This window comes from Eriocheir sinensis, unplaced genomic scaffold (genome assembly GCF_024679095.1).
Source record: "Eriocheir sinensis breed Jianghai 21 unplaced genomic scaffold, ASM2467909v1 Scaffold424, whole genome shotgun sequence".
NCBI classification, from domain to species: Eukaryota; Metazoa; Arthropoda; class Malacostraca; order Decapoda; family Varunidae; genus Eriocheir; species Eriocheir sinensis.
The window spans coordinates 185,041-193,901 of NW_026111748.1; the positions used below are offsets into that span (position 1 = coordinate 185,041).

General features: G+C 51.0%; 1 protein-coding gene across 2 annotated transcripts in view; it reads right to left on the reverse strand.

Moving 5' to 3' along the window:
• Positions 1-8,861, reverse strand: part of LOC126992242 (N-alpha-acetyltransferase 80-like) — a 70,888-nt gene that overhangs the window by 25,820 nt on the left and 36,207 nt on the right. The window contains exon 1 of one of the 2 annotated variants that reach the window (XM_050850906.1): positions 2,877-3,017. The exons of the other annotated variant lie outside the window; for it this stretch is intronic. The gene's annotated coding sequence lies outside the window, so the exon portion shown is untranslated. Of the gene's footprint in view, positions 1-2,876; positions 3,018-8,861 lie in introns of those variants that run through there. 2 annotated transcript variants of the gene reach the window in all.

The window sequence follows — 8,861 nt, forward strand, 5'->3', positions numbered from 1 at the left end:
AAGGAGGTTGTCCTCTGATAGGAAGAATTGTGAAAAGGGAACTGGCAATTCAGGAAGGTTTGATTCGTCTCCCGACTCGAGGGCGTAAATTAACCTCTTCCACACAGGGTGGTCACGCTGAGCAGTGTGTAGCTCAGGTGAAGTGAAGTTGTGGATGACCTCTGGGGTGGTAATCGCGCCTATCGGAACATTCAGAGATAAGGCATCTGCGACCACATTTGTTTTCCCGGTGATGTATATTATCTCCTGATTGTATGCTGGATCGTTAAGAACCATCTTGCCAGACGACCGTGTAGGTTTTTCCTTGAAAAGATCAGTTATGGCCGCGTGGTCCGTAAACACCACAATTTTGTACCCCATCACAATGTCACGAAAATGCTTCAGAGCCCACACAATGGCAAGAGCCTCTAGGTGGGTAACAGAATAGTTCTTTTCCGGAGCTGTAAGGGCTCGACTGGCGAACGCTATCACATGCTTTTTGCCGGACATATCTGTTTGCATCAGCGCGGCTCCTACTCCACTAGCCGAAGCGTCGGTACAAAGCTGAAAGGGGTCCTTGAAATCCGGAAAGACAAGGACCGGAGCCCGTAAGCGCTTTCTTTAAATCCTCAAAACTCGTTTGTTGAGCTGGGAGCCACTGAAATGGTACGTCTTTCTTTAAAAGATGGGTTAGGGGACTCGCGCGAGCTGCGAAGTCCTTAATGAAAGGCCTGTAATAACCTGCGACACCCAAGAAAGACCGTACCTTGTCCGCAGACGTTGGCTGAGGGAACTCGGCAATAGCCTTTATTTTGTCGTCCACTGTGTGGATGCCGAATTCGTCCACGACATGCCCCAAGAACTTGATCCGAGGCTTTAAAAATTCACATTTGGTGATTTTGAGCTTTAATCCGACCTCTTGAAGTCTGTGTAGGACTGCTTTTAGTGTTTCCATGTGTGCATGCACGTCTTTACTTGCTATGATGATGTCGTCTAAATACACAGACAGAGTTGCCCAGCAAGTCACCGAAAATACTGTACATTGTCCTTTGGAAGATCAAGGGAGCTCCTTTGAGCCCGAACGGCATCCTCGTCCACTCATAGTGGCCATGAGGCGTGCTGAAAGCCGTTATTTCACGTGACTCGGGGGCCATGGGCAGTTGCCAGTAGCCACTGACCAGATCAAGACCCGTAAAGACTTTATTTCCTCTACCGAGACACATCAGAAGATCTCTAAGAACAGGAAGCGGAAAATGATCATCCACGGTCGCGGTGTTCACACGCCGGAAATCAATCACAGGACGATAAGAGCCGTCTTTCTTTGGAACCAGGAACAAGGGCGAATTCCACGGGGAATTCGATTCTTTGATGACACCTTGTTCTAACATTTCAGAGATAAGTTGTTGCACCACCTCCCTCTGACTGTGGGGGAGCTTGTGCGCATTGATATATACAAAATTTGTATTGGGTTTTAACTTAATGTGGTGTTCAGCACACTGCGTAACTCAAAGCGGCTAGCCTGGTAGAGCAAGCGCCCCCCGATAATGTTCCAGAAGCTGGACTAAGGTTGGCTTAATTTCGGAATAGTGTGCAACTTTTAGGAATGCCTCTAAATTAGCTGTGTCTTGTTCGGGAGAAGCCTGACACGCCGAGGTTATGCCTGAGACTTGGGCTGAAGGGTATTCAGCTGGTTCCGGGGCGACATTTCTCCCATACACTAGACACTGGCATAATCGAACACCGTGTTTTAAGGATACAGGGGATCCAGACGTGTTTATTACCAATGCCTCTGCAAAACCTCCTTCCTTGACTGTCGCAAGAGTTACCTCCACCGTCACGCGGTGTACGTGAGAACTCCGTCGATACACATCACTGCCCGCCGGAGGGCGTTAGGCAAACGGATTTTAACAAGTTTTGCAGCACGATCCGGAACTATATGAGGACCTTCTACGACTGCCGTTACTGTCCGCCACAAGTCTGCAATGGTTTCGTGTGGTTTGACCGTAAGACGGGACACTTGGGCGGTGGCAGTCCCTGAGTCTGTGGTGGGTTGGTCATTTTCCACCTCTGAGGTGAGATTACAGTTGACAGAGGCGATGGATTGACCATCCCTGTATGCGTCGGCCTTGATACACGATCGCGTTGCTTACAGGGTTTATGGCGATGTGCAGGTCTTTCATGGCGTTCAATCCTAAGATCCCATCCACAGGTAAAGCAAACCTGCTAGAGACATAAAAGAAATCTCGAAAAGGACATACTTTTTCATGTAAGCTGACTGTTAGTGGTACTCGCCCAAGGATACCCAAAGTGGTGCCCGTCACGCCTACCACATTCAGGTCGTTCTCTTGGAGCGGCCAATTTTCCCACTCGCTTGTCGTGTCAGTGACCTGTAAGCGGAGTCGGATATGACATTGACTGTGGCACCTGTGTCAACCGCTAAGGTGAGTGAAGTGTTGCCCACCTTGCAAGGGAGGGCAATTATGCTTGTCCGTCCCAAGGCGGCAATGACGGAGTCAAGTTGCTCCCAATTAGTATTTTCCTTAAGGGACACTTGGATGTACGCCTCGGGGCTGTCACGAAGTCATGTCTTTTATTCTGAGAAGAGGAGTGTGGTTTACTGTCCGCTGAGGACTTGTACTTCTGTTCCTCCTTGGCCTTTTGTATTGCAGAACAACTGTCTGAATCATGAAAACAATTCCCGTGGATATGGCAAAAGGCAGCCTTCCGCTGATGGTTTGGCCTAGGGTTCCTGTGTGATGAATGATGCCCGCCCCTGTAACCTCCTGACCTCCTATCTGAGCCCCGTCTCGAATGTGTTGATTCCCTACGTTTCGCGAAACAAGAATGTTCAGAATGTCCTGATTGTTTGCAAAAACTACATGTGAGAGATGCCTTACTTTGTGCTTGCAATGCTGCTGCTGTGGCGAGGGGTTGATGGTGAGGGTGTTCCTGAACCTTGACCTCTAACTCTGAGACGAAGTCAACCAACTTCCCGCTCGGTTTGAAGGCCAAAGGAAGGGCAGAACGGCGGTTCTTCTCTGAAATATGAAATAAGTAAAAAACAACTCAAGCTGTCTTCACCTGGTGCTTTTGCATACAGCCCCCTGGAAGCCAGAGCGCGTCTTCCAAGCTCTTGACACAGTCAACCGCCAGCTGATTGGCCTCAATCATGGCGTCCCAAATCGGCTTTGTTGAGGAATTTTTTTTGGAGGGACTCAACCGTGTGTGCCATCTGTCTAACGATGCTTGGTTTACTCCCGCCCCCGAAGATTTTAATGAAATTCCCTTTAAAAACCTCATAGTTTACACCAATGTCCCCGGAAGCGAACGCTGAGGACTGCATCAAATTAAAAGCCGCTGAGCCTGGAAGTAACCGTGACCGAATGAAAGCGATTTTATCATGATCTTCCGTAATGGAGGAATTTACGATGGCAGATTCACACAAATCTAAAAACTGTCGCGCCGAAAAATCGGTCTCGCCTCCCGAGAATTGTCGAATACTGGCGTGAGTTGGAATGACCCGAATCGGGGGCGGGGGGAAGTGGTGTGGGGCCCCAGGAGGAGGAGGGGGAGGTGGATCGACAGGCATTGTGTTCGGCCGAGTGGGGGTTAAGTATTCAGACGATTCTGAAGGTGAAGGGGCGCTATCCCTTGGGAGGGAAGAGTACGTAGCCCCCGATCGCAAATTCACCACATTTAAATCACCGGTGGTTGCACCGTGCTCCAATTCCTCCTCACTTGAAGGACGAGCCAACTGTTTAAAGGTGTCGCCGAGTTTAGCGAGAGTGTCTTTGTTCATACTATGGTGTAAATCATTTACAAAATAGGAGCATATGTTGATAGCTGTAAATATGAACCAATAAACGGAACGTGTATGAATGAATAGTTTGCGTTGAAAACCCTAAAAAGGCAAGAAAGAATGGCTAGCAAGGTGCCTGTTTAGACGTAATAGAAGTTAAGGTTATAATGGAATGCCCTAATGATATGGGTATATAGAAAGAATAACTATATAAACAAGTGGTATGTTAAGTGAGTATACCATTGATGCTCACGTTTTCTCTCGAGCGGTGAAAAGAAAACAGGCAGGGCACACTGATGAAGATTAACTTTGATCAGGGAAATCACATTATACTCAATAGACTCGCTAGCAAACAATAAGAAAGAATCAATATCGTATGCGAATGAACGTAACTCCCACAATTATGACTGAGTAACAGCGTTAAGAACACAGAAATAAAAAATCGTGCCTCTGCACAGATAATAATGAAAATGAGCCGAGTCGGCAAATTTGGACAAGAATGGAATATCCACAAATACCAAGATTAATCAGCTGATGTAGTGGAAGGGCGACGGCCTGTGATGCCCTGGGTGACGTGCAGTCGTTGTAGGCGCGTCAGGAAACCTCGGCCGCGGCCACAGCGGCGGTGAGAGGTGAGGGATGGGCTGACATCGGAGGACTCGCAATGGAGGTTGAAAAACTGCTGAACCAGCAAATGAGCGGCCGCGGTGCGCTGCTGGGAGCTGGTACACAGCCGCCAGACGTATGATGGCCGCGTCGTCCTTGTTATAGGAAGAGATGGGCGGCGGTGGCAGACAAGACGACTTGGGTGTGTAACCTCTTGAGAAGACGCCTTGCAAGAGACGGTAGTGGGAACAGCTTGCAGTCACCGGGAGATGTCCGCGGGTACCCTTGCTGACTGTTTGCCGGAAGAGGTTTGGGCCGATGCTCCCGGCAGCGGCGGTGGTGCCGCCAGCTGTGGAGCGAGGGGCATGCGGGGTGTCCCAAGGTCAGCGGGGCGTGCCTCCTCGTTGCAGGTGTGAATACCTCTGCCGTATCGTGGAGTGGCTTGCAGGGTACGTAGCAGTGCTGGCTTGAAGCGGGGGAGCGGCTTGTAGATTGTGGCCCTCGCTATCGGCTGCGTAGGCCTGTGGGTGTGCTCGGGGCTTGTAGGCTTGACGCCTGTAGAGTTGCTGGAAGCTGGTGTGCTCGAGGCTTGTAGGCTGTAGAGCCTGTAGGCTTGTAGCTGGTGTGCTCGAGGCTTGTAGGCTGGACGCCTGTAGAGTTGCTTATAGCTGGTGTGCTCGAGGCTTGTAGATGGCGCCTTGTGAGTTGCACGTAGGTGGCGACTTGTGAGATGCTTGTAGCTGGCGCCGTGTGAGTTGCACGTAGGTGGCGACTTGTGAGATGCTTGTAGCTGGCTCCGTGTGAGTTGCACGTAGGTGGCGACTTGTGAGATGCTTGTAGCTGGCGCCATGTGAGTTGCACGAAGGTGGCGACTTGGGAGATGCTTGTAGCTGGCGCCGTGTGAGTTGCACGTAGGTGGCGACTTGGGAGATGCTTGTAGCTGGCGCCTTGTGAGTTGCACGTAGGTGGCGACTTGGGAGATGCTTGTAGCTGGCGCCTTGTGAGTTGCACGTAGGAGGCGACTTGGGAGATGCTTGTAGCTGGCGCCTTGTGAGTTGCACGTAGGTGGCGACTTGGGAGATGCTTGTAGCTGGCGCCTTGTGAGTTGCACGTAGGTGGGCGCCTTGTGAGATGCCGCGGACGGCTGGTGCGTTGCCGCGGACGGCAGGTGCGTTGCCGCGGACGGCTGGTGCGTTGCCGCGGACGGCAGGTGCGTTGACTCCTTCTTCCCTTGTACGCCTGTCCCCGGAGTTTGTTGGTGAGTTCTCGTGGCTTGGAGGAGAACGAGGTAGCGAAGGCACAGGCGCGGGGTGACCGCTGCCAACCAAATGTAACGGGCTTGTCGGGGGGCGTTTAAAGGGTGTTGATTAAGACTTCAGCTTCCTTAAGGCGAATTATATTCGTAGCCTTTATGTACAAGAAGCGACGGAGCGAGAGCGACTGTCGTTGTGTGTCAGTCGGACTCTCGTGAAGGAGTGGCGAGTTACAGGTTGGAAAATAATGGTTACAATTGGTCACGTATGTCAAGGTGACCTCCACGCACCATCGGAGTGCTAAGTATACAAAACTGAGACGGTAAACACTGACGGACGACATTCCTATAAGGTGGCGTGATCTATCTGTCGTGGGGTTTTTCCATTGACAATTGTATGCCTAATTCGTGGTGATATTAAATAATAATAATACATTGATATCCTACTATAACATTCATCGGGCAGGAGTGGTAGTGGGCGTTATGCTCACCACCACAGTTGCAGCACTTACGGGGGACGGGTGTGCCCGCCTGGATCTTCTGGAGGCACAGAGCTGATTTGTGGGTGCCCGCACAATACCGGCACCGAGGGGCCGATCTGCAGCGCCACTCCTGATGGCCCCACCGGCAACAGTGGCGACAGATGTCGGGCTCCGCCGTGTAGGGCTCCACAGCCTTACGACCCACCCCGAGGAGGTGCACCTCTGTCGGGACGTGGCCAACCACTGCTCCAAGAAGCTGCGGGCGAGGGGCCGTGCCCGCATACCTGCGCTTTAACCACAGAAAGTGGTCTGGGGTCTCAATGAGGTTGGCATTCATGTAGAGCGGCACATTGTGGATGATGACAGGGTGCTGCCGCTCCGCTGCATTTTCGACCAAAACTACGTCGAGGAACCCCTCAGTGAGGAGCCGCTTGTAGAAGGCGACGTCGTCCCTGACCGTGAGATAAGGTCGGAGCCTACCCTCCTTGAAGAGCGGCTCCAACTCACCGTGCTGCTTCAGTAGAGATGCAAACCACGTGTATTGCTGGGCTGGTGTCAGCCCGGCCTCGGCAGGGAAGTCTAGGCGGCGGCGGGTGGGTTGGCGCGGGGCCGCGGCTGGGTGCGTGTCCTCCAGGGGCACCTCACCGTCGACCAGGACAGTTTCAGAGCTACCAGACTGCACACCCTCCATGGGTGCGGTGGCAGCTTTAACAGGAGAGGCAGTGGGGGAGAGGCAGCCAGGATTATCCGGCTTGAGCCGCTTGCTAGCGCTGGCCACGTGGTCCTCCGAACAAAGGGGAGGGTCAAGTTCGGCAGAGTCGGCCATCTCTTCAGTCTCCTCAGACCACAGGCGCCGTTCCTCAGGGGCAGGACACTGCCCGGAAGCCGCCGAGTAGGGATGATCGTTAGCCATGTCCTCTAGGCACCGTTTATTCCGTGGAAGGCAGGGCATCCACGAACGGAGCACAGGACAACGCACGTCTACACAGCACGGCCGTGTAGACGAGACGGACTCTTCACTTACCACTAGCTTACTATGACTGGAACTCTCTCGCCCTCTTCTCCTAATATATCCAGAACAGAACAGTCTAGAATGTTACAGTATATTTTAGATCACACAAGAACATGTAGCAAAAATATATGCGAGTTGGCAACACTTCCCGCCTGGCGCCTGGCCGCGCCCCGCGGGGAGCGGACCCAGCACAACAAAGGTGATCTCGGTCCCTTCCTCCGCTAGAGCTTCTTCCGAGTTGGGTTGGTAGCCTCTGTAAACATCTCTACACGGAAATATTGATAATTGAAGCATTTTACATATATTAGTGTAATCATACATATTTTTCAATGTATAATCACGAAGAAAATGGTTGATTGAAAGGCAAATATAGGTATAATTGGGGACATAGCGTGAGTGATAGGGTTGGCATCCCTGCGCGGCCCGTGTTTCCACGAGGCCTATGAGACAGGAGGCCTTGGGGATGGGGAGTGACGTCAGCACCCCTTGGTTTCCACCTCTCTCCACGCACACAGTCAGGGAATCCACATGTGCCCGGCGTTATCACTTCTCTGCCCCTTGCTACCATCCCGTCAAGCAAGGAGCCGTTAGAAAAGTGCTCGAGCCCCATCGGAGCTATAGGAAAAGACTACCTAGCTCCTTAAGTTGACCAAGGAGGTGTGTTGACACGGCAACTCGGCAAGGGTTAAAAATTATGATACAACCCTAAAGTCTTAAACAAAACTTTAAATAATTTATATAAAAAAGCTTTTGCAGATTCATTAGATCAAATACGTTTTATTATAATTCCTGGATCATTTATTACTATATTAATGAGAGAAATGCAGAATTGACGCAAAATAAAAAGCAAAGGGGCTCACGAGGATGTACCTGTCTCGACCCCTTGCCAGATTCCAACAATTTTGCCCGTTAACACCTTTCCTTCGCTTACGGAGAGGGCCCCTCGAAGATTATGGTATGAGAAATTGGCCGAAGAGCTTCTATAGTCGAGGAGGCTGCCTTGTGGTACGGCCGAAAGGGTCTCCACAGGGCCCATACCGCATGGAGACGGGCGAGCGCCGAGCGTCACTAAGATCCAAACGGTACCGGCACTAGCGGTAATGCTTAGTGCCAAGTGATCATGAGTCTTCCCGGCACTGGGTACCGGCTGAATAGATTCTTCTCAGCACCGGTACCGGTACCGGGTGCAGGCTGAATCGATTCTTCTCGGCACCCGGTACCGGTACCCAGTGCCGGGAAGACTCATGATCACTCGGCACTGAGCATTACCGCTAGTGCCGGTACCGTTTGGATCTTAGTGACGCTCGGCGCTCGCCCGTCTCCATGCGGTATGGGCCCTGTGGAGACGCTTTAAGCCTTGAATGTTGTGCTCGCTGCTGAGTCACTGCCTCGCTGACCGTCTCCCCAAGTTCCCACCATTTTGTCCTGCTTTTCGTTTCCATCACAGCTCCCGTTTCCATTATTTTATTATTTTATTTATTTATTGGAGTTACTGGATAATTCTTCATGTCCGATTCTTTTTTTAGGTTGCTAATATATATTGTTATTGTTATTAGACTATGATCGAGTACATCCATAATATCTATACATGCTATTTTTTATCGAAAAAATAAATATTCACTTCATTCAGAGATAATTACATAGAATTACATAGAAAATCAGACCACACAGACCCCATGGTCCAGACTAGGTGGTCTGTCCTTAAACCTAAATGAATCTACACTAATCAGA